At 43.2% G+C, this 26,371-nt stretch overlaps 1 protein-coding gene across 1 annotated transcript in view; it reads right to left on the bottom strand.

Annotated features, from left to right (window-relative positions):
* The window catches only part of dchs1b (dachsous cadherin-related 1b), a 79,604-nt gene that overhangs the window by 23,057 nt on the left and 30,176 nt on the right, over window positions 1–26,371 (bottom strand). The gene's annotated exons all lie outside the window — the stretch shown is intronic.

Below are 26,371 nucleotides of genomic sequence, written 5' to 3'. Positions count from 1 at the left end.
CCTGCCTCTGACTGAAGTTTTACACATGGTCCATAACATTGTTTGGTGGCGTTTATGGTGCTTGTAAAAAGTAGCATTCTCCGTCAGATCTCGAAGCCTTGAAGGCGAGCCAAGATCCAGGAGTCCTCATGACATCGCTCCCTCTCTGTCATACAGTCTTTCTAATCAGGCAACAGAAAGATATCTGTTTACTTTCTATTTCATTTTTGTGTAAATACTGATTACAACATTTCTGGCAAAGGATATTCTTTGGGTGGTCCACGACCAAAGAAAGTCTTAGTTGACTAAAACTCCTACGATTTTTAATCGATTAATTCATTAATTGAGTTTCTCCAGAAAAAATAAAACAATAAAAATGAAAAAAAGAAATCTTAGTCAACAAACAAAACAACCTATTAATGGAGTAATTAACTAAGAGGGGGCAGAGATTTCATGAACAACGTCATAATATCATGAGAATGAAATCATATCTAACACATCTGTTATGTCTGTGTTTGTTGTTTGATGATTTCATCATAGGTCTGAATCCTACATGTGAACTTGCCCTGGCCCTGAACGCCCAGAGGACCACCATAGCAGACATCCGGCAATGACCTTCCTTCCGTCCCACCAACACATGTCTTCACCATTACACTTACCTACCGGCTATGCACAGATGGACAGAAACACCAGCACCTTGACTCTCACAGGGAATATTGTACCGGCTCCCTCAGGGTTTTTAGTTGTAGTGTTACTGTGGCAAGACGGTCGTACTGTACCTCTTCCTTTGGTCAGTGTTTACAGCTGGGGATTTTAGATCATTGCTGCGACTTCCTCCAGAGCAGTGTTGAGACGAACACAATCTTTTGGGATCTATGCACATGTCTGGGTGTTCGTCATGTCTTTCTGACTGTCTGTGATGGATTAGCCACCTGTGGCGATGAGAACTGGACTAACGTGCACACGCTCACACACAGACACTCGCATATATGATGACCCCCCCATCCTTTTCACATAATCTAATTAAAGAGGCTTTAACACCCATGACCGCCCACCTGGTCATACAGTGACTTCATCGTCACCTCTATATTTACCCAATAAATTCTGTTGCAGGTCACATTCAAATGCAAGGGGAAGGGTGCTCTGCTCTGGATAAGGCAGCAAAGGAGACACGATAGTGTGTTTGGGGTTTTTATGAAAATACAGGGATTGGACACAGTGTTCATAAATACACTTGGAAGTAGTTTTGGACTGGAAAAGGCTTGCATAGAGGCTGAGAACAAGCAGGAGAGCAGGTCATTGATTCTCCACACATTCTAAAATGTAAAAACCCACAGCAGTACGGTATGGATTCTTCATGCTGGAAAAAAAAAATACGCAAGGCAAACATAACGTTGCGCAAAGAAAACACCTATTCAACGATACTTTTATTGAAACCTTGGGAGCTATAAAATGAAAGATGTAATGATTTGGGGTTTTTCTGCTGTAACCTACTGTATGCAACACAGCAGTTTTGTGGTTACAGACTTGAAATGCAAAAGTTGAACATAGAAAAAAGAAGGCAGATGGACAAAACAGACAAACCAAAGCTAGACTGCATGACAGCATTGTAAAAGCACAACCGTTTGAAATGTGTAGCAAAAGAAATAAAATCACATCAACCCTCCAGAAAAAAAACAGGAGCTTTTCAGGATCAACTCTGTCATCAGTACATTTCCCTCCTGTCAATCCATCTGACAGCACAGCCCCAATGTTCAGTTGACACTATGCAGGCCAGAAGGTTGGATCAAACCAACACGCCGATTCAACACCAAAAACACCTCTACCAATTTGCTGCAGTATCCAGCTTTTACAGCACTTATCTCGACAAAAAAGAAAAATTAGCACAGCTTTAAAGGCAATAATGTAATCGAGTAAACACACACACGTCTTCTTAAATCAAGAGATCTGGTGGACTAGACGAGGGTGTTTGCCAGCGAGGAATTCCTCCCACGCCAGAGCCTGCCCTCTGATGCATGACCAGCCAGCCTCAGCTCTGCACACCTATTCCTCATCGTGCTCTCCGGGGGTTTGCCGCTGTCATAAACATAGCAACACATACAGGCCCATACCTTTCAAGAGCTAAATGTCTCTTGCTCTTAGGTATATATGCTTTCATGGTATTAGTCTCCTCACACAGATTCTTGGATGGGGGTGTTGATGGGAGGGTGGTCATGTCGTTAGAAAAGGTTTAAAGTTTGGTCCTTGTGTTTTTGAAATGCTTTTAGCAAGACGTTGAAAGTGCGTTACTACTGACTAAGTTGTTTTGGCCACATTTATATTTATGCAGTTGAGGAACAAAAAACTTCCACATCCTTTGGTGGTGGTTGTTATATTAAAGGGCCATAAAGGTGTTTTTGCAAGTTGACTTCCAGACATTACTGGCATGACCTAAAACTAATGTCTGCCTGAAAGGTGGTGAAATCGTGGAGTGTGGTTCACTTTGGAAAATGGTCCACAGTAATGCTAAGTATACACAATTTGTAGTTAATGGGCTTAAACGTGCAAAACCTCCAATGTGGTTCTTTTCTGTGAGAGCGCTGATATCCCCCCTGACGTCACGGAATGCCAAAGTATCCTATGAAAGGAAAATGTCTCAAACGCGTCCGTTAAAGATAACCGTCTACAGACGAAGCATTTAAAGTTGATTATCACTTTTCGCGTGCATTATCTGCTGTACCAGCTGTGTCGTTTTCTTTTCTACCCCTGACGACGTGTACTGGCCTTTCACAGCATTTATCAGAGGACAAATCATCAAAACACAAATGGACTTAAAAATGCTTCAGCCAAGCATCTGCCAACCACCTGAACTTGTAATACATGAAACATAAATTCACCTATCGTGTAGTTAATTGTCCGACTTCTACATATCTGTTATAAGCTTAAGTCTCACAGAGCACACGTCAGCCTGGAAAGGACTTTGTGAAAAACAGTCAGGGAGAGCGTGCCGAGTATCGAATTCTGCCAGGACTCATGGAACTCTTTGTCCATGGAGAGCCATTCATCCCTGGCTGGGCCAGTAGAGGAGCGATCACTCAATGGAGCATTAGCAAAGATCCAGACTTCATCATTCATTTGCGTCACTCTTCTTCACGAGTACTCTCTCTTTCTGTTGCTTTGCCCCTCTATCTTTCTACTTAGCCTTCCTCTATCGTACTGTATGCTCCCACTGTCACTCTCATTCTCCTTCTGCAGATACATGAGCGGGTCGTCTCTCTAACGGGATGACTTTGATGTCTCAAACACACCTTAACCCTTTCCTTAATGCTCCCACACATAACCCACAGTAAGTGTCCGTCAGTAGTATTTCATGCTGCAAAGAAGGCGTGGTCTCCTGTCTTGGATGAAGTGCAAATTAACAGCTGGTGTCTAATGATACCAGGAAGCCAACATCTACCCTCAAACCTTTTCCACTGTACTGCCTCCTTTCAACTCCTCTATTCTCAGCTTCTCCAGATGTGGGCGCTGGTCCAGATGGATCCTGCTGTTCTCTGCAGTTTCTCTCTGTAAAACATCGGTGAGTGTCAGAGGGAGTCTGCGCACGGCTTCTCGGACGCAGCTGCAGCTCTGCAGCGGCTCTGGACTTTTATAGCTGCTGATGAAAGAGAGGGAGAGAGAGATTCTTTCGGCTTTCATGGTAAAAGTAGTTGTCCCAAACTAATCTACTCTTCCACTGACTGGTGCCAGGCCTGAATGTTTATAGGGCAATCATGGTCTGAGAGGTCAAATAGGCCGAGAAGAATTCTAAAATGAATGCAAATGTTGTCCCACCGTATGCAGTATATATGCAGTTTATTACAACAATGGTCTTAATTTAGGAGTATTGGCCATCAATTCAAAATCAGTTATGATGAAACTGTACTATGGCATTCAGTTGGCATTGATTCTTAGTCTTTTTGACTTATTCTTTCATTCGATATTTCACAATTAAAATCATAATTCTGGTCATTTAATTTCTTTGCCTTCATTTTCTGTTTCAAGTTTGGCAAATCTGGGAGTTCGTGATTGATCGTTGACCATGACTGCTCATGTTTCTTACCCCATCTGACTTGTTTTTAGGTGTGTTACTGCATTCCTTGATCTCACAAATTGACTCACAATTGATTTATTAGTGATATAAATAATGGCAGAAACTCTGAGAATAAGACCTGAGCTGTAAAAAAAAACTTGAATTATCCTTCAAAGCAGCAGCAATGACCATAAAAGAGCATGATACACTTGGAGCTGGGAAACTGAATGCATCATTGTAGAAGTTATTTACAACAAACTGAATGTGTCTGGATTTAAAAGCAATAACTGTGTCGGAAAGAGCTAAAAAAATAATTTTACTTTTTCCACTGACACATTCCTTTTCTCTCCAGTGAGCTGCATTCCTCAAAGTCTCCAAATCAATTTCTGCCTTTCTGTTGCCAATGAGTTGAGGCACTATGGGTACAATTAAGATATATGGCGAGGACGGCGAGAAGGGAGGGGACGGTCGGAGAGGGGGGGGGGGGGGGATAGTTTGGCAAAGGAACAAAAGGCAGGGCTAATGATAACATGAGACCTTGAAATGGGAACGAGGAGCACCGAGGCTCCATCTCTCTTCTCATTCAATCTCCATTCCTCCCTTGACCTCCCCTTTCTCTTTTAGCTTCTCCCCTCTCCCTCGCTCGTTCTTTCAGCACCCTGTTACGGCAAGTGCTTGTTGTCTTTCATGTGGAGTTCACGGCTGGAAATGATTAGCACGATCAAACCACTGAAGGGAAGGGAGGTGAAAGAGACAGAGCGATAGAGACTGACTTCTATATTTGGAAGAAAGAATGATAATATTATTAATGAACAAAATAAGAGATGATGGCCACTGAAAAGTGTCTCTGCCTCTTTCTGTCTCCCACACATATGCATACTTGTACACAAGTATACCCATACACACACGCACACACACACACACACACACAGCAGGACATATCTGTAGATGTTCCACAATCAACGCGAAACAGGGAACTATACCATAGAGTTACAGCTTCAGCCCACGAAGTTTAACCTGCAGATATGTGGTGCGTAAGTTTATCTTTGGGCTGCATCTCATGTGAAAGCACACAGGAGCCGTTGTTCAGGTATAGTCACAAGTCCAGTCACCTCCTTTATGTCCGATGCTCGGAGTTTCCCATCCCTATACCTGGTATGTATTTTTCAGTTGAGTCTGCTATGACTCACCCCGCAGACACAATCCTTTAGATTTGAAGGTGTAATTGGAATAAATATCATCACGAGATAAAGTAGAAATTTCCAGTACGACAACCCAGCAATTATACCACGTTTGTCACCATTCGCTCTATCGATCAACGGCTCTGTCGTCTCTTTTTTGAAAACAGGTAGAGGAAGAAAGAAAGATGGAGTCGACTGGGAATGGAGGTTAAAAGTGAGGTCTGCGGGAGATAAAAAGCTTGTTACAGGATTCACAGATGGATGGAGGGGCACATTGAGGGATGACATCACCTTACTGGACTCAAAAGCGTGATAAGAGATAAGGGGATTTAGATAGCAGCGATCCTATCTTGCGCAAAGCCCTGCAATGTGGCAACTCTTAACCCGGGTGTGCAACGGTGTGTGTGCCTGTCTTCCGTTTTTTTGTATGTCGATGCCCCCCCCCCCATCTCCCCCCCTTTTTAAGAATTGTAATCCTTTGGGACCTGAGACAGCTGGTTTAATCAGCCCTATCTTTTACTTGCTGTTAAATATTTATAGCCGTTTAAACCCCGTCTCTGTCCGTGTCCAATGGGTCTCAGCAAGACTCACTCTGGCTGGTGCAGCAGCTGCCGGCCACAAAGGTGCATGTCTGTGAAATACCACTGATTTTATTGTCGCTATCTGCTAACGGGGAAGCTAATGAGGAGCTTGAGATCAGGTGTCAAAGTTGAAGAGTGAATGTGCACATTCACCACCCACAGAGACAAATGAAAAGTGTCACTATATATTCACGGTTGTGGTCATTAAATGGTCTTAAGGCAATATGGCCCACAGTTATCAGGACTCTTTTTTTTTCAAAGCATGATTAGGGAAATCAACATTGCACCCTTGTAACTGATCCTCGATCAGCGATCAACTTCAGGCATCTGTGAGCTCTAATGAGACTCGACGCTGTTGCATTGTTGACGAGCAGCTCAACTGTTCTGATTTATGTTTCTGAAAATATCAAAGATACTGCAAAAGTAAAGCAAAAGCTGCTAAAACAGAAAGAACAAAACACATGACAGGAATGTTTTTCTCTCAGCCATCATTTATGATTTACAACGTGAGGCCTGTAAAGTGAGCGATGATTGTCACTTATTGTCTTCCAGTTGTAATTTAGCTCCAGAGATGAAGAGAAAACAGTAATTAAGGAGAGAGAGAGCACAAAGACGGACTGGAGTAGTTGGACCTCAGACGGGGGACTGCTATCTGAGACTCTCTGAACTGTTGGGGTTTTTGGATGAATGAGAGGATGAATGATTGAGAGTGAGCGGCCCACAGTTGCCTCGGGGACACCGCTCTGGGTAATTTAGAGTCCTCTAACTAGCTAAAACGGCAGTATGTGGTTAGGAGGATGCATCTGTGTTTCTGCTGGGAGCAGACATGTGTGTGTGTGTGTACATATAAATGTTGGGCTTTTTGGTGGTTTATCCAATAAAAACATGACAAAGAGACAGAGAGAGTGTGGAATCTGTTGTTTTTCTTTCCTCCACTGGGACACCACAGGATTTTCTTTTCTCTTTGACGAGTGTATAGGACTTCCAGACCACTGTTAGAGTAAATCATTGGGAGCGGGCACTTGGAATTTGAGGGTGGTAATCTTGTTGATGGTTACTGTTTCTAGTTTGTGCTTTATGTTCAACAGGATAAAAGGCTAGACGATTGTTCATACTAAAGCAAAAGACTCTTTTTCAGTTTGAGTGCTTTACAAATTGGCAAATGTTGTGTTTTGACAGCCAATCAACGTGTTTGTGTGTGTGTGTGTGTGTTGTGTGGGCAGACACAGTGAGCAGCTCTGAGCATGGGTATTGATTTGTCCATCTGTGAGAGCAAAAATCACAGAAAACGGGAGATCAATAGGTGTGATTTGAACATCGGTCATGTAGACAGCTGCTGAAGGAGTGGAAGTCAATGTTCCAGACTTCCTCCAGAGATCAAGTTTTCTAAATAAGCTTCTGTCATTGGCAAAGTATTCAAAATCTTATCAAAGTGGAGACAAAATGTTTGAAAAATGTGAGCTTAAATCAAAGATTTTGTCTGCAGTAAACCAGATTTCTTTTTATTTTATCTTCCAGCTGAACTCCTGCCCGCTCAATAACATGGTTCAAGTTGATTCGCAAATAAAGACACTCGGAGACACAGAATACCTTCTAAACATGCTACACAAAACTTCAGGCTTATCCCTGTTGATTGCACGGCTTCGCTCCACTAAACCAAAATAGTGTCTGTAAGCCTCTGTAGCCCTCCGCCCATTTCGTCATGCTTCCTGGATGTGATCCCTGAGGCAGCGGGACAGTTTGCCTCATCAGTCACCGTGTCAACAGTGAGCTGAAACGCATACGACAATGGACTTAATGAACACCAGACTCTAGCCAAATAAAGCAGAATGTGGGTTGTGGCTGGTACCTTTTTCAAACAGTCAAATTTAAAAAAAAGCTTGTAAAACGTCAAAGAAACTTGGGAAACTTTGGATGTATCAATTGACTGTGAGAACTAGACATCTTTCTTGTGAGGTGCAGATTGTTTGGGCAAAGAACCTAAACACGACTCACTGAGAAGCCACAAGCGTCCCGCTGCCACTCCCCACCAAAAGCTCAAAACATGGCAGATAAAAATGGCTGACCTCATCCAAACAAAAATCATTTGTCACTGCCGCAGTGATTCCTTGTATCTTCCGCCTACGGCACTGCCGCCTTGGTTAGGGCATTGTCGTGCGTTGCCAGATGGAAGACTTTAACTCAAAGACTTATTACATTATTTGTCTATTACTTTCTCGGCCTTGGGGCTAAGAATACAATAAATCTCGCCAAACTTCAGCTAAAGGATTGTACACTGACATGTTTCCAATTCAAACTAAATCACAGCTTTATATAGTTAATCTGTAACCAAGTCCCCTTCTGTGGAGCAGCCTTTTCTTTTCGAGATACACACAAGCTTCCAGGCCAGTTGAAGCCTGATTTTCTCCTTGTAAACATTTATGTTTCAGTGTAATTTTATTTCTCGATCTATAAACCAACACGCAGCTATGTGGGAGGTTCACACTAATAAGGCAGAGTGTGTTTATCATTACGAGTGAGTTAGGCTTCATTGGGGACAGACTGAACCACGTTTTTTGTGTCCTCCAGAAATGGTCGTATACAAAGAGCCAAGGCTCATCTGACATAGTTACAGGGATGAGGGTCAATACAAACTGTCCATCTGAGCGCATACGTGTGTCTGTGTAGTACGTGATCAAATCAATGCCAATCTTAAGGGTCAAAGGGGAACCAAACTTCCAGCTGCACCTCTGTTTCATTGCCCCGAGACGAGTGTGAGTGTGTGTGTGTGTGTAACAGGTCACCCCTAATGCTGCATGAATGTGTCACTGACAAAATAAGAGAAAGCAACACCTGTTTTCTCTGCACAAAAGAAGGTAAAAGTGTGGCAGTGTTGAGGCAATTCAAAACCCTGTGGGATGTAACATTGTTGGGCTCAGTGATTTATTTTACTGTTTTTTAGTTTTATTTGTTTTTTTCTGAAGACTATCAGATCAGCACAAAGAACACATGTAACCCGCTGTGTGTACGTGTGTTTTCATCGTTGTCTATCTCTGTTTTTTTACGTCTTAATCCCTCGTGGACGTCTGTAGTTTCTCCATATCACTCCTTCTTTACCTCGTGCTGCCTGAGGTCAGGCAGTCAGCGACCTCCACCTAAAGGAAGTGACAATAGTAAAAGATAGCAGGAGCGACCCCTGAGCTTTGAGCTTACATCTGGCGTTTGGTTACTCTGACAGTTGTTGACTGTAGAGAGGCACAGCAGCTCCAGAGGGTCCATGTGTGTGTATTTGCGCACAGCTTCAACCGAGTCCTCACACTTCAAACAGTAAAATAAATACATCAGTGGATCTGTAATCCTATCGTGTCTGTGTTTCAAAGCAGTGACATCTCCAGTAAGAATACAGACGGCAGGCAGCATTACTAAAGTGCCAGTCATAAACAAGGGTGAAAAGCAGGTGAGGATACAGAGGTAAACCACTAACAGGCCATATGAGCGACATGACAGCTGCTGTAATAGCTCACTCTCTGCAGAAATGCCCGTTCAAATTTAAGTGAAACATTTTGAGAATTATTTTGCTTGAAAGAAGCTACATTTGATTTGGTGTAGTGTTCTCATCACTATAGCGACCCCTTGACTTTTCGACCAATGAGGTTGACATTTGTGATTGACGGGAAGTGTCTCCATTGTTTTTCTGTGCCAAGCACGTCTATATCTGTGGATGTAACAATATGTGCTATTCTAGCTGACATTATTATTTTCATCATCTCGGAATTATGAAAAGAGTGTTAAAGCATAACGGAGGATCTTCAACAGACATGTTCCTTGTATCTATCTAAACAAAACCCCAAACGAGACTCACTTAATTCCAGGTTCTCTATTTGACATTCAGAGCAATAACATAGCAGCAAACAACTATGTGCTCTGTAAAGATACAGAGGACTGACGTCGGCCTGAGCGGAGAATGAAGCTGTGCGTGATTAGTGACTTCACATGTGTCGTCCGCACGAGATAAACTAATTCAAATTCAAATCAAATCAGAAGTGTATCTCACTTTCCGAGACGAATAATGTCCTTTTCCAGTTGACATTATCAGTTTTCTCTGCACAATATAAAACTGTTAAAACACATAGTTGTCATGAACCCACGTACACACGTACACACGCACACGCACACACACACACACGTCTATAGTAACTATATTCTGCTTAATTGACACACAGAGACATAAAAAGCCTCAATATGTATTTGTGGGGGAAGATATTAGACACTGCTATTCGTACACAGCCTGAGGGGGTGAAAAACTAGCTTATCCGTATTACATTAATTTCCTGACTCTGCACATGCGAGGTGAATATGAGGAAGTGGCGGGAAACACAGTCCTGATTCCTAAAGCACCTGTTAAATCAAAGTTTTTTGACTGTGCTTAGAAGAGGCAGCCAAGTTATTCTCAGGATGAACTGTTCTGTCTGACGCTACTTTAGCTGCTTAAATCCGCTTAAATCCGCTTTGTCTTTCTCTTCGGTTTTTCCTTCATTCGGTCCTCACGCTTTTCATCTGCTCTCGTCAGTCGTTTGAGGGAGGATGGATGTAATTGTTCCTTTGGGTCGGCCACATTTGCTTCTCTGGCCCTCTGATTTCAGTGCAAACAAAAGACAGCCAGGACAGTGATGGCTCAGCCAAGCATCGGGGAACCTATCAGATTAAAGCGATTACCTCATGAAACCCAAAACACACTCGCGCAAACCAGGTTGTCAGTGATATAGAGCATCCATTAAAGATACATTCATGTGCACAGAGGTACAACACATGTGCGCAGTCTGCCTCCCCGTTATCATCCCATCCTCCACAGCTAGCTCAGCCAACTGGAATTTCCAAGAAAAACAGGTTGGCTAGGCATGAGGCGGCCCCGGGGTCAGGGACACAGCCAACTCCTGCAGGGAGCGAATCAGGCAGGGATGAAAAAAAGGGGGAAAGACAGAATGTGAGACAAAAAAAGGAGAGAGAGAAGGAGGCTAGCGTTGCACACCTACAGACGTGTGGAAATAAGTCTTAAATCAGCTGCACGTCTGCACTTCATCAGTCAGCTCCCTGGTAAATGACTTCTCAACACAAATACCCACTGCAAGCACTGTGCAGCACAGTAGTAGCCCCAAAAACCAACGCTGCAGACATGAACTGGGCAGACAAGGCCTGAGCCACATATTGCTCTATTGTCTCCAATAAAAAAAACTATAAAAGCCCACCACAGGTATTCAAAGGAATGTTGAACGCTTACAAAGTTGCTTTATCAGTTTAGCAGTGTTGGGAAACTGGAAATCGTAATTGCTTGAACAGAGGCGAAGACGCAGAGATAAATTGGAATGAAGATTCATTTAAAGCTGAATAGTCTCCACATAGAGAGACTTTAGCTTCAAACAAAGAAATAACGAGACTCCAGTGACTTTCATTAATTGATGGGCCTTTTCTATCTCCATCACTCAATCTCCCCTGCTATCTGCATCTCTGCTGCTTTCATTCACTGTGCTGAATCATTACCACAGCGTCTCTGACGTCACTACAGTGAAGAAGAACAACTGATTGTCTCATGCAGAAGGTTTTAACTAAGTTGCCCTTGCGGTTGATAGAAAAATATGCCGTCACACTGCTTTAGAAATGTAGATTGTGGGAAAAGTTGTACAATGTCTCGATCAGAGTGAAGCAAGCTGATGCTATACACAGATGCTATTTCCAACATTTGGGATGCAGTCCACATCTCAGTGGACAAGATCAGCTGCACTCTGCTGTGTGAATCATGATGCACCTGTTATTGTCTTCCCAGAGAGAAAGAAAGAAGGAGGTGTAAACAGGGTCAGGACTGAAAGGGATGAAAGAGAGACCCCTGCACTAATGGGTTTAATACTGAGAGATGAGGTGAAAGTTGCCGCTACAAAATGCGTCAGGAGGAATGGAAATTGTTAGGGTTAGAAGTGTGCGTGAGGAAAAGTGGATAGCAAGGAAGGGAGAGAGGGAGCTGAGCTAATGTGGTGTTTTGCAGATGTGTAACAGATGGTTTAGGACGCCGTTGTATCCGGACCTGTACCTCCAACCAATAAATAATTGAGAATTATAAAATGTTGACGGAGAACTTCTAGTTTAACCAGCGGAGCTTTTCGAGCCTTTATGGCACTCGTTGAGCAGTCCAGGAAACACACCGACCAATTACGTGCGTTGTAAACCATCTCACGTGATGCTGCTCAGCCAATCAAATATCTGTATTCCGATAAACTTCACAGTTTGAGTGAGATCAAACACACACGGGAGAGACGGGCCGAGAGACAGAATAGTTGGAGTCTGTGAGTCAGAGACGTTATTTCACATGTTCACATTTATCTATTATGAGAGTATCTATTATTTATAATTCATCCAGTTCAATTTTGAAAATGATTTATATTGTAATATTTGGAATATTTGAATATAAAGGCATACCCCCGGTTTAGGATGACAGAGCAGAGGGGATAGAGTGAAAGTCAAAAAGGATAATTCACACTTTGTTCAATAAAGAAGATGAGAGAATAGTATTTATGGTTTCATTTGAAGTGATGTAAAATAGGAATTGTATTCCTGGGTCTCTTCATTAGATGTCTGTTGGCATAACTTTCACCCTTAAAGGAGGGGACGACAGGTGATGAAGGTTGAGAGGTTTAGCAGCGTGTTAGAGGGGAGATTATCTTAAAGTCACGGGGTAAACAGACCTCCAACACAGTAAGCCAAAGGGTTCAAGGTAGGAGGCGCTGACTGAGATTCACTAAGCCACACTGTAATAGGAAATGATGGGGTCCCAGCTATCACATGGCTGGTCACATCAATGGTGCCTGGGAGAGGGGTTAGAGAGGGCGGTGGACTGTGGGTCGGCGCAGATTATTACCCAGATCAAAGCCACGTTTGACTGGATTTGGGTTTCAGAAATGGGAGGAGATCAGGGCTAGTGAGTAAAATGAAGGGAGAACAGTAAACTCTATTTCGAAAAGGTTTAAGTCCTTATGCACCTCCAACACATATTATTAGGTAAAATAAGCTTAGTTAGGCTACTCCTTCTCTGTTTAATAAACCCTTAATACAGCATTCACTATTTCGTTCAACAAGCACCTGCTATGACAGATTTGCATCCTGCTGCCTCCCTTTCCCCAACCCCCATATTAACGCGCTGCTGCCAAAAACAGCTTCTGCCCAGGCTTCCTCTCTGTTTGCTTACCCTTTAATGTATTTACTTGACCTCCAAGAGGCATCCACATGATGGTGTTTTTCTCACCCCTAAACCCCGCCCCGCCCACCCAGCTCAGATAGCAGCATCGCACCTTAGCAAGCAAGCAAAGCTCACCATCACCAGGGTCACATTTAGCTCAGCTCAGCACTTACACAGGAGAATGAGAGAGGGATAACTGATACAACTGCAAAAACAAAAGTGGGATAAGATACGATGGCAGAAAGGGAAAGATTGGTATGGAGGGATGAGAATGACGCTGGAAGAGAGGTAAACAAAGCTTGGGGGAGGGAGAGGAAACACAAGTCCCTGCTGTCTTTAAATCGTATTGGTTTTCTCTTTCATTACTGACACCGTGTTGACTCTGCACACTGCTTGCCCCCTGAGAATTAACTGCACTGCCTTGACACACACATGCACACACACACACACACTCATATGCATATTGAAACATGCATGAGGGTGTATGTGATTTAGCTTCTTTTCGATTTATAATGCCAATCACCAAGAAAAGCATCCGTTTTTCAGACTGGATCTTCCAATTGGTAGCAAACCCCCAGCATGCACAGATCTGCCGCCATGTGACAAATAGGTAAATATCTCTCTCTATACATATATTATGAGTGAAGCATGAAAGGCGATTGCACTCAAGGAAAAGACAGCAGCTTCTTGGACGATGTAGAAAAACAAAAATGCCCCTCTGCAGGTCTGTCTCGAACACATTGCTCCCAGAGGACCAAGTAAAAACAGGCCTGTCAAACCCAGTTAGCCAACCCCTATAAACGGACAATGGCACCTTGTGTTTGGGGGCTAACCCAAAACGTTCCCCAGATTCCCCCTTGTTGGCCCATCTCTGCACTGACAGGATATGTCCCTTTAAAACGGCTTCCTTTTTTTTTTTTACTCCTCCGTTTCCCTAGTATACCTTCTTCCTCTCCTTTCCTCCTTTTTTCGATCCTTGTCACCTCAACCTCATCTCCATGGCCGCTCTACTGACTCAGTTGTTATTGACAATTTGTCCCCACTGGCTTGAACTCTTAAGGCTACATGTGCAATATTCTTTGCTGAGAGTAAAACCTGGAAAGCTTGGGTAATAATTCCCTGCTTGGATTTCCTTTCCTTCTTCCACTTTTCTCTTTTATTTAATTTGGTTGACTTGTAAGCCATCTCTACTTTTGAATTGTAATCCCCTGACCAACTCTATCTTTGTACATGATTCTGCACTACAGGTATGTACATTTTTTATTTGCTGTTTTTTCTGTTTTCAGTTTTGGTTACAGTGTACTCTCCGTTACTTCACAGACGGGGTGTGTCGCATTTAATTTCTGGATGTTTTTTTCTGCTACGGTCAACTCTCATTTTGGTTTTGACCAAGCAAGAGAACCCAAAAATAATTCTGGTAGATTTTTTATTTTAGCTACTTTATGGTGCACTGTGTTTTCCTTCACATTCATTCAGCAGCGGTGGCACCGCACTGCTGGAAAGTAACCCAACTTCAGTGTCATTGTCCTTCCCAGAAAACACATGCGAGAGCCTTGTTCTCATTTGTGAACTTGTGCGTGTACCTTCATCTTAACCTAAAGTGAGTTGTGTTTCTGAACTGCAGCCAGCTCTGACGGTGGAAACGAGATGGTGGTGTGGTTTTATAAATGGACCACAAACCAAAATTGACTCCAACTCCTGTTCCAAAAAGAGAAAACACACATACAGCACACACACATACTGCAAACAATGGAGTTTAGCGATGAACAGATGTACATTTTCCAGGTTGGTTTATTATTTTCCACAAATTTCTACTTGTCTACTTCGCATAATCCTGGTCAGACAAACATTCTGCAGAAGCTTTGCTATTACAGTTGCTACAGTTGCTTTCAAGATTGGAAGCCTTGAAACATTTCAGCCTTCTGTTTCATTACAATGGTGACATTGGCATAATACTTCAATCTATATGACATTAACAAGGTTATGAAATGATATGGATTTACCTTTATGAAGCCCACAAATCAACACTGGTGCAGATGATGCCATTACTAAAATGAAAATTTACTGGTGACATCATCTGGCTCTAATGGACAAAAGAGCAGCCAAGAAACCCTTTCAGAGCAGGAAAAAGCCCTGTAATGAGCCTTCATTACTTCTCGCACTCATATCCCTGTTTTTAATCTTTGTTTTTTTTCTCTTTGTCTTTTGCTTCCCACTCTCCCCCCTCATTCTCTCTCTACTCCAGTCAGTGCCAGCCTCCGCTCCCTTTGTTCCCCCGCTAGGTGTGGCCGATGACAGAAGGCTAAGGGGCAGTAAACTCAGGCATTGCCCTAAACGCTGCTTCACTGATTCGCCGCTTTGATGCTATCGCTAATCTCCAGCACTCACTGTGGCACATACTGGCACAGAGCTACACAAGCTGTGACTATATACGCACATGCACACACAGGCTTGCGCACGCATGCACAACTGCTATGAACAAAGGATAAGGATGCAAACAGATCCAGGTGACAGCGTGTACAGCATATATGTCAGAGTCAAGGCCCGCGGGCCACATCCGGCCCGCGAGAAGGTTTTTTACGGCCCCTGGGATGATCTTGATTTATTATTAGAACCGGCCCGCAGACTGCAGCAAGCCGGCAGCCCGCAGATCTTTTACACGCACCAATACTACATTTCCCACAATGCAACGGTGACGCACCGAGCAGTAGGCTGCTTCATTTCAATATTTATTGGCACAGCAGTCGTCAGCATCACAGTAAAATGAACTTTCAGATACCCATCAAAAATGGCAAAACGGAAGGTGGACACTGAGAACCGGGGGTTTCAAACAAGGTGGGAGTCGGAGTATATGTTCACGGAGGTAGCTGGAAAACCTGTGTGTCTTCTGTGTGGAGAAAGTGTGGCGGTACTGAAAGAGTATAATCTGAGACGACATTATGAAACGAAACACGCGGACAAAAACAAGAATATGGACATGGAACAAAGGCTACAAAAGGCAGAGGAATTAAAACGAGGCCTCAAATCTCGACAGGCTCTGTTCAAAAAAGCCAAATCACAAGGCCAGGCTGCTGTCAAGGCCAGTTTTATTTTGGCAGAAGAGATCGCTAAATCAGCCCGGCCATTTACCGAGGGGGATTTCATCAAAAACTGCATGATTAAAGTTTGTGACGAAGTTTGCCCAGAAAAAAGGCAACTCTTTTTAAATGTGAGTCTGAGCAGAAACACCATTGCCGAGAGAGTAGACCAGTTGTCCATCAATCTAAAAGAGCAGCTTGTGAAAAAGGGAAAAGATTTCATTGCATATTCCTTGGCTGTGGATGAGAGCACCGACATTTCTGACATTGCCCAGTTGTCAATTTTCATCCGCGGAGTGGACTCCAGCCTAAGCGTGACAGAGGAGTTTTTGGCTTTACGTCCTATGCATGGCACAACTACGGGGCATGATTTGTATGAAGAGGTGTCAAGATGTGTAAATGAGATGGAGCTGCCTTGGGAAAAACTCGTGGGTTTGACAACCGACGGAGCACCTGCGATGTGTGGACACAGGAGCGGACCGGTGGCGAAGATACGGGAAAAGATGCAAGAGGAAAACGCGACAGGTGAGCTGACAGCTTATCATTGTATCATACACCAGGAAGCGTTGTGCGGTAAAGCCTTGAAAATGGAGCATGTAATGAGCATCATCACGCGCACAGTTAACTTTATCAGAGCCAAAGGTTTGAATCACCGCCAGTTCAAGGCATTTCTGACGGAGTTAGAAACGGAGCATGGTGATTTGCCTTATCACACAGAGGTGCGATGGCTAAGCCAGGGAAAGGTGCTTCAAAGATGTTTCGAGCTTCGTGAGGAGATTTGTCTGTTCTTGGACAGCAAAGGGAAAGACACAACACAACTCCGAGACGAAATGTTTCTGTGTGAAATGGCTTTTCTGTGTGACATTACGAGTCATCTGAATGCAATGAACTTGCAGCTGCAGGGTCGGGATCATGTCATCTCTGATATGTACAGTACAGTGAAGGCATTTAAAACCAAACTGACTCTGTGGGAGACGCAGATGCGGAAAGAAAATTTGAGCCACTTTCCCAGCTGCCAGACCATGAAAGAGAAGCTCTCTACCAGTGCGTTCCCGAGCGCACAGTTGGCTGATAAAATAGGTATGCTTGCCGCTGACTTTCGACGCCGATTTGCTGACTTTGAAGCACAAAAAAGCAGGTTGGAACTGCTCGGTAACCCATTTGCTGTTGACGTGGAAAGCTCACCACCAAACCTCCAAATGGAGTTGATTGACCTCCAATGCAATGATGCACTGAGGGCAAAATATGCGGCAGTGGGTGCTGCGGAGTTCGCCCGTTTCCTCCCCGACACAATGCCCCAGCTGCGCATCCAGGCTGCTCAAACGTTGTCTATGTTTGGCAGCACATACCTGTGTGAACAACTGTTTTCTTTGATGAACCTGAACAAAACATCACACAGAAGTCGACTTACTGCTGAACACCTCCACTCAATTCTGAGGATTTCCTCAGCTCAGAGCCTTACCCCGAACATTGATGAACTTGTGGAAAAGATGGGACACCACCAAGTATCACCCTCAACCTCAAACAAGTGAACATTACTGTGCAATCACATATTTAGAGTTTTTACTCAGTTCAAGTTTAAAAGTTAAAGTTTAATATTTGTTTTCACTGCATGTTACTTCTCCTTAAACAAAGTGTTGTTTTTGATTAATAGATTTTTGCACTTTATTTTATTGTATTTCAATCCAATTATATTTTAAAAATATTTCAGTTGAGTGGATGATAGAAAATTGCTATTATTGTTTTTTTCTTTGAAGTAAATTTAGCCCACTTTTGCTAAAATAGAAAATATAGGCTACTGATGGTGCCTTGAATACCGGTTTCTTTCATTTAATGTTCATGTTATGGGGATTTTTATATAAAGGAAATTTGTCTTTTGTGTCTGTTGAAAATTAAAGATTACTGACAGAGCCATAAGAAAATATTGCTTTATTTATCTGATCATATTGGAATATATTTGTTAGGTTTTCAGTAGGTTCAATTAGGTTCACTAGACTATATGCGTCATTTAAAAATTTTTCAATGAACATTCGAACAGTCCGGCCCTCGGCTTGTAGCTAAATTTTTTATTTGGCCCTCCGTCCATTTGACTTTGACACCCCTGGTGTACAGTAAGATTAAACATGATCACAAAGACATACACAGAGTTCTAAAACGGACACTTGGAAACTTACACACAACCGCAACAATTTCTGTACGAAACGAGCAAAATCGGATCTTCAATCAGAATAATGCATACGGGCAACTCATATTTGGGCTTACAACAGCAGATCTCCAGCTGCAATGCGCCTTCCATTATAGAACCGGCTCCATCAGTGGGTACCGTGTTTCCCCTCGCTCAGTGTTTCGCCAGAACAGCGAACTGAGCAGTGTCAGGTTCAGAAAACAAAGAATGAAGAAAGGCTGAGTGGAGCCACACACACACCCGGACGTTGACTACTTTGCTGAAGGTTACTCGTCATCTTCGTCTGTGATTGGGTCATATCATAAGCCAGCACATTTTTACAGACTGAAACAGTTCTCTCCTCTGAGAACTCTGTACTGAACTGCACACAAATGACAAAGAAGGATAATGTACTTGTTGCAAGTACTATTTGTAAGGACGTATACCCTTTTCTCAACAGTTGCACATTGATGGACTGTGAGGAAAACGTGTCACAGATGTAAGCGAAAGGCATTTTTCTGAAACAGAAACTATGAAGACATCATGAGACCATATTCTAGTGCCAATGGACACAATAAAGTGTCACTTAATGACATCCTCTGTTCAAGTCTTTATGCTCCGATTGACTCTTTGGCCAATAGGTTGTTGTAGAAATTGAATTATCCGTCAACAATCAATGCAACAGCAGATGTAAATCCTGTTTCAGGTAAATTAAAGTTGAGTCATTATCAAAGTCAAGAGAGCTTAAGGCATTCTCTTAGAATAGAATCAGCTACATTCAATCAAATATTTTTCTTTGTCAGTGTGTATGAGCATTTTTTGATGTCAGGCCCTTCCCTTGATTTTGATGAGCCCATACACGACCAAGCATCATGCCAAACTTTATGATTACGTATGATGGAAGCTTAAAATCAGTCGGGAAGATTACACACAATCAGAGCATCATGGCTACATGGCGCCACAAGAATGTTTTCCTTACACGGGGTCCCGAGGTAAGAGGAAATGTACGACAAGAAGAAAGTTAAAGGCAACAATGAGCCCCTATACTGCTCAACATGTAAGTCTTTGTCATCACCCCTGGGCTGGGTTCAGTTTGCTCCACATCCCCGGCAAGGTAGTGAGTGTTGGATGAATAGCAGGACTAGATTAACTTGTCAGCAGTGTGTTAGGTCGGCCTGTCCCATTCTGACCTGCCTGCATCATGTCCTGTAGCACACAGCTCTTCTTTGCAGCCTCCATCACACTCCGCAGCTGCTGTAAACAAGGCTCTGGGCCAGGTGAATCATGCAACATCCCTCCACAGACGGTTTCAGCCTTGCTGGCATTACTAAATTCAACAATGAAGAAACACAGCTCAATGGAGTGCCATGGTTTTGTCACTGTTGAGTATTCTTGAATGCTCGCCTTACAGGGACTTTGAAATAAAACCATGGATGAGAGAGAGAGAGAGAAGCTAGAGTTGGACTAGAAGATGCATGCCTTCCTCTGGACGCACTAGACCACCCGAGCAGTGGGCTTTGATCCACCAAAACATGAAGATGGCTGATAATCCCTGTGAAAGCCCTTCTTGAGATCCCTCCCCTGCACACACACACACACACACACACACACACGCACACACACATTGGCAAGCACATCAGTAATCACTGTTGAATATACAGCTTGCCGGGGCTAGTACGAGTATAGGCAATTTTAATATTGGCATTTTACTCTCACATATAAATGGCATGTAGCGATGTCGAATTGCAAAAATCTAGGTCAGTTATATATTAAAAACTGATAAATAGGGAGAAGATAATGACTGTCCTTTCACTTTTAAAGCCAAATTGAGGCATTTCAGAGGTGCTGCTGTTCAATGTGATATGCCACAGGGTTGTAAAGGGTAAATTGTTGCAGAATAAGTGTAACATTTGAATGTTATGGTGAACACCGTGATGATGACAAGATATGCTCTTGTACAATTAAAAAAACCAACTCATTTACAGTGTATCAAATCATTTAATTCATTTAATCATATTAGCTTTGCCTGATCCTTCAACTTTTACCCTGTTTTACCTTGATTACTTGGTGGATTTCCAGTCTCTCTTCCAGCGGACTCTGTGGTGCGAGACGGTATTAGAACCAAGACAGGAAATGATGCGGTAAACCAGGAAGGTGCCCCTATTGTTCGGACCGAAAACGGAAGTTCTGCTTGGAACGATATGCTCAGGAACTGGAGTTCGACGCAGAAACCACACAAAAAGCACATGGAGACCCCGTACACAAAACACACACACTTTTTCACACACCCTTTCTCAACACAGCACTTAGATTTAAGTGATATATCCTCCAAGAAGCTTCCTCCAAGGACTTCAACTTCATATTCTTTGAATACACATCTGCAAAGTCTGTAGTTGTTTTTTGTTGTTTCGTTTTTTATATTGTGTTAACGAAGGAATGAAAGCAATCTGTTGCCACAGCAGCTATGACAGAGGTAATAATTGACAACCCTCGGGCTTTGTAATGTAACAAAGTGGAAATACTGAGGTCATAACTTAACGTGCTGGCGAACAATGGGGTTGTTCACCACAGCGGCACAGTTTAAAGCAAAGCTCTGACAGACTTCCTGAGAAACGTGAGTTCGTATGTGCTTGTTGTTATCAATTTAGACGACGTAATTGTGTATCACAATATGTCAATATATGACTTCAACACAATATGATGCCATTAACATATTGAATTCTCATCCGGCTCACACCAAATGATGATTCTTAGAAGAACACATGCAGACAATTATGTCTCTGTTCCCTTTTTGTAAAGCTCTGGATTCAGGCTGACAACCGCAGCAGTTATTCTGTTCTGACTCAATAATCGCTCCAGTTTGCTGACACGCATTTCACACCCCCTCCTCCACAGATCAAATTTGACCTTTTTAGTGTGTCGCCTCAGGAGTAACACTCACACACCTCCTCCCATCCCTCGTGATATGCACATAAAACGATTGGTGACGGAAACGTTTTTTTTTTCTCTGTGCTTAAAATCGCAAAATACGGTCACGCAGACAGAGAGACAGACGTGAAAATATAACTGGCATGCACAGCATGGAGCCTTCAAAATAGCTTCAAGCTTTAGCAGCGTAGGGCATGTTCTCTTTGTGTGTCTATCTCTTTGGCTATCCTTTGCTCCAACAGCTCTGCCATTTCTGGGCAAACCTCATCATGGACAAGGACAAAAAGGATGCTTGTCAGTCAGAAAATGATGAAATGGGATTTTAGCATGCCACCCACAGCGACAGACAAACTGTGTGTGTGCAAATGTTTAAAATGTATGCGTATCAGCGAACCCCCGACAGTGACAGCCAGACTGTACAAGGCGTCAGGGATTAGGTAGGAAAACCAATCTCGACCAGCCATGACCAAAGCTCTGTGAAATAATACAGAAGAAAAGCTCAACAGACAGAGGCTGAGACAAAATAGGTTTCATTGGTTCATTATGGGACTCACTGGAGAACACATCTGGATTCCTCATTCAGTCTTAATCAAACAGCTGCCGCGAGGAGCTGGTTCAGAAGGAGACTACAAGGTTAATAATGTACAGTGTGTCAGTGTGTTTGCGTGTGCGCTTTCTTGTGCATTAGTTTCATACTGTAATGAAGCTAATTGCATAAAAAAATGATGTTTTCATTGTGGGGAAGTCAACCCCCTGATGTGGTTGTCTCCTTGTTTGTTTCTATGGCAGCATGATGTCACACAGAGAGACAGTCCTACTCACAAGAGCCATGAGAGCGAACTGGATCAGATCTTATTGGCAAATGTATTACATTTCCTTTGGCTGTTGTTTTAACCTCGCTTAGGTGCCACATGGGTTTAAACGCTAATGCGAAATTTGGGTATATCATCAATTTAAGGATATTTGTAAAATTGAAAGCACATTTGACAAAATTTAAATGTCCTCTCATACCACAACAAATATATATTTAAGTACCACTCGCAACGAGCAGCATATATTGACTCCATTCAAGGCCACATTCCTAGGGAATGAATCTTTGATCAATCTTGATGAATGCAGCTGTTTTTCAATCCCTTGTTCCCTCTTTGTCTTGCTATCCGAGGATAGAGTAAATAAAACAAATCCCTAACTCTGAGTTCAATATACCTATGGGAAAAAGCTTTTGATGTATCTGTTGATAACGCACAGCATACGATATAACATCTTCTCACAGCGTGTGATATTCATGGACTCGTCAGTCATTCATTCAGAGGAACTACGAGGTTGTTTGAGGACCTAGAGTTTTTAAAACTTTCAATTCACAGGCCCTTCCTCATGGGGCATAGAAGTGAAGGAATGAAATACGAAACAGTCATTTTACACCACTTTGAACAGAGGATTTTGAATTTTACCACAAACAATCCTGCACATGCACAGGTAAAAACGAAGGCTTTTGTTTTCTGCAATCAAACTTTTAGGACACAAGGATGCTTAACCTTTGTGACAGAAAACCCTCTCTTCAAACACCAGACGTCGAGCCTCTCCTACCAGCTCACACAACACAGAGCCAGGAGGAGCTCAATGGGGTTGATTTGTCATCAGAGTTTGGGAGTGAGCGACGTCTTTGAAGCACAAGCAATTCCAGGTAATGATTTCCAGACTGGTTGAGTTCAGAGAGATGCGGAGTAATCCTGGTACTTGCCAAGGTTAGAGCTACACACACACATACACTGCGATGCAGATGCACCCTGAATAACAGACAGATGCTACAGCAAGAGGAGACATGGTATAAACACACGGGCTCGGTGCTTTGATGGCTTGTGTCTGGTTTTGGGAGGGTGGTCTTCTAAACTGCCCCTTCATACCAGCACATGATCAATAGGCCTGTAAATCTTTCAGCACTGGCGCTACAAGGGGCATAAAATATTAAAGCGACAGACTGAAACACAACCTCGCGTGGTGAGGGAGGGATTGTGTGTGTGTGTGTGTGTGTGTGTGTGTGTGTGTGGAGGGGGTGGGGGTAACACTGGAGAGCCAGTCAGCATTATAAACTACCCAATCAGTCACTCTACACCAGTGTTTGTATGAAGAGAAAGAGAGAGACAGGGAAGAGAGATTGTAAATGTCAGAGCAATTTAGCCTAAAACTCTTTCTCAGTTCGTTTACATGGATCTTTGAATGGCAATCGATTCATATTTTGATAAGAAGATAAAAACCGTATTCCAGTTTCACCATCTCATCAATAATGCTTGTCTTCGTCACAGGCAATAACAGCAAAAACATGTTTTTTTTGTCCTCACAAGACTATTTACGGGAATACACACAAACATAGATTCAAGGAGATTTAGTATTATTTGTTAACATGTAAACCATTACTCCGCCCAAACGCTGGCTTCCCATGCAACAACTGCTGACATGAGAGATTACCTTAAACCACTGCTGTTCCACCCTCCTGCACACTTACAGACACTCCACTCAGCCCAGGCTCCACATGATTTACTTTTATGTTTACAGACAAGATGAAGTCAAACCCAAACATGGTGGTGCTCATACACTCAGTGTATGCACTGCACACGCATGTATACTTCAGGTAACTTCAAATGCAACCAACTGTGCGGAAGTGGAGCTGACCTCAGGTTACTATGGGTGTTAAATGACAACGGAGTGACAGGAGGCTAGGCCTGAACATGAGTACAACTTTATGACGGGAGTAACCTGATAGAGGCTGCGTTCATGACGAAGGAAATCGATCTCTGCTCTGTGGGAAGCTGGGCAGAGGGAGAGGACAAGATTGTATTTGTTTTTGCCATCATTTCTGTTCACCGAAGCAAAAAAAGAGAGCATATAACTATGAAAACAATACCCAAGTTGTATCACACCAGAATTGTCCTTTAACCTGTGGAGTTTTCGGAGAAGTGAGTGAATGAGCAGAGAGGTCAGTGTGTGCAAACCCTTTCGCTGCTAATGTCCAAGTCCACATTCCACATTTCCCAAATCGATGGCCTTTACTGCAACCCCCTTAACCTTTGTGACCCTGTGAAGCCCTCAAGGAAGGACTCAAGCACATGTTCATCTTCTCAAAGCATGGGAAACACTTAATGTTAAGTGTCAAATCTCGGCTTTCTTTGATCTTTTTTGCTTATTTCTCTGACACTTGTTATTCCTCTGTTAACACCATGAGCGGCCTTCAAATTGCTGCATGTTCATCTTAACACTCATGACACATGAAAGCCACCAACTAGTACTTGAGGGAGTAAAAACGTAACCGATGCCGATGCATGACATCTTCTACAAAATGAGTTTACACAGGCATTATGGCCATGAAACCTAATCAGCACACAAATGACCGTGTAATGTCTCGTTTCAAGAAAAAGACCAAACTTTTTCCAGTGAATGGCAGCATCATGTAACATGAGTATTGTCTCAGAGGTTGGAGTCGCCCTCAATCTACTTCTGCATCTGTGTGTGTGTACATTATGTGTGAGAGAGACAGGGCTGACAGATGGCTTAGGGTCCGCAATCACCACCTCGCGTGAGCAGCGGTCCTCGGTCCAAGCTCTCACCGCAGTCTCTGCCCTGGGCCCAGGCCTTAACCCAATTAGATGGATGGATAAAGCAGACACACAGATGTGGATATTTACATACATCTGCAAAATCGATCCCTCAGGGGAGAGAGGATTGAGAGGATGAGACAGACAGACAAATAGATTGACATGAGGGGGATGGAACAAACCAAGACCAAAGAAACTGGGGAAATATTACTTCGTGAGCACAGGTTTCTCTCATCTCCTTGACCTTGTTCCTCCACATCCCTGTAGCAGTCACTTGCAGCAAATTCAGACCAGTAATTAGACTTTCCTCACAGCTGACTCACCCTGGAGGTGGTCAGTATTAAACCGTATGCCAGATGGAGAATACCCTGCTACAGTGCTGAGATCATTGTTGATAATTCACTTTTTTCCCACCATTCAATACAAGAACAGTAACAGAGTGATGGCAACATGTGGGAGTGTTCGTGTGGCTGCGCGTGATTGCTTCCAAGTGTGCGAGTGAAAAGGCAAAAAAAGAGAAAATGGGTCAAAGATGACCAAAATATTCAGCCACTTATCACAAATTCGTTTTTTTACTTGAAAGGGATTTTTTTTCTCATTGACAATAAACCACTGGCGACTCATTCAAATCTTGACGAGTGGGAAATGGATGTTGTGTATGGAAATGATTAGCAGAATGGTGAAGTACCAGCATTACAAAACAAGTGCCAAAGCAGATATGCTGCACTCTGAGTTGATATGCAGCCGGCATTCATGCTACACTGCCGACTTTACCGTGACCAAAATGATCTAAGGAGATGAAGTGAGAAGGGAGGGGGGGGGGGGGGGGGGGAGAAGGAGGGGAGGTTCCTCAAGTGATTATAGGAGCTGTAATTGACCAGGACATTGGAGTGAGGTAGAGGGGGGCACCGAAGTTAAAAACAGGGAGGGGTGGGTTACTTGAGATTCTGACCTTAACCTCAGAGGGAATACAACACAGATCCATGTGTGTACACAGAGTCCCTGAGGTTTACTGCAAGTGTAAACACACTACATACTGTACTGTATATGGTGGTTTCATATTGAACTCATGCATGCGTATGTTTGGCTCACAGCATAGGTATGATTACACAGACAAAGCAAGCGAGAAGAGCAAAAAGAGGAAAAAGAGCAGACCAAGAGACGGAGACAGAGAGTGTCCACAGTAAATCACAGTGATAGATCTCTTTGAAAATTCCCATAAGAGAGGACCAGCAGAGGGACGGCACTGGCCATCTTAATAGCGCAGATTAAATCTCTAAAGCTGGACTATAAACGAACGTCTCTCTGTTTCCATAGGTCTGCTATAGCCTGCGTCTCACATTACCTCTGTCCTGGCTCTGTGGACTGCTGGCTAACCAAACCTGACTCCTACCTCCTTTTTCTCTCCTAGGTGGCGTTCAGTCTGGAGCAGTGGTTCCCAAACCGGAGTCCAGACTCCACAAGGGTAGCTTGAGGGACCACGGAGGGGTCCACAATCAGATGAGGCACATTTTGTCTCTTGTATTTCAGTCCCAGGTTAGAACAACAACACAGTATAGGAGGATGGGTCCAGTAGACCCACTGCTGTTATCTCTCTACCTGATTCCCCAAAAGGAAGA

Source organism: Melanostigma gelatinosum (assembly GCF_949748355.1).
Source record: "Melanostigma gelatinosum genome assembly, chromosome: 14".
NCBI classification, from domain to species: Eukaryota; Metazoa; Chordata; class Actinopteri; order Perciformes; family Zoarcidae; genus Melanostigma; species Melanostigma gelatinosum.
The sequence above is the reverse complement of the archived record's forward strand: the minus strand, read 5'-3'. Positions and strand labels throughout refer to the sequence as shown.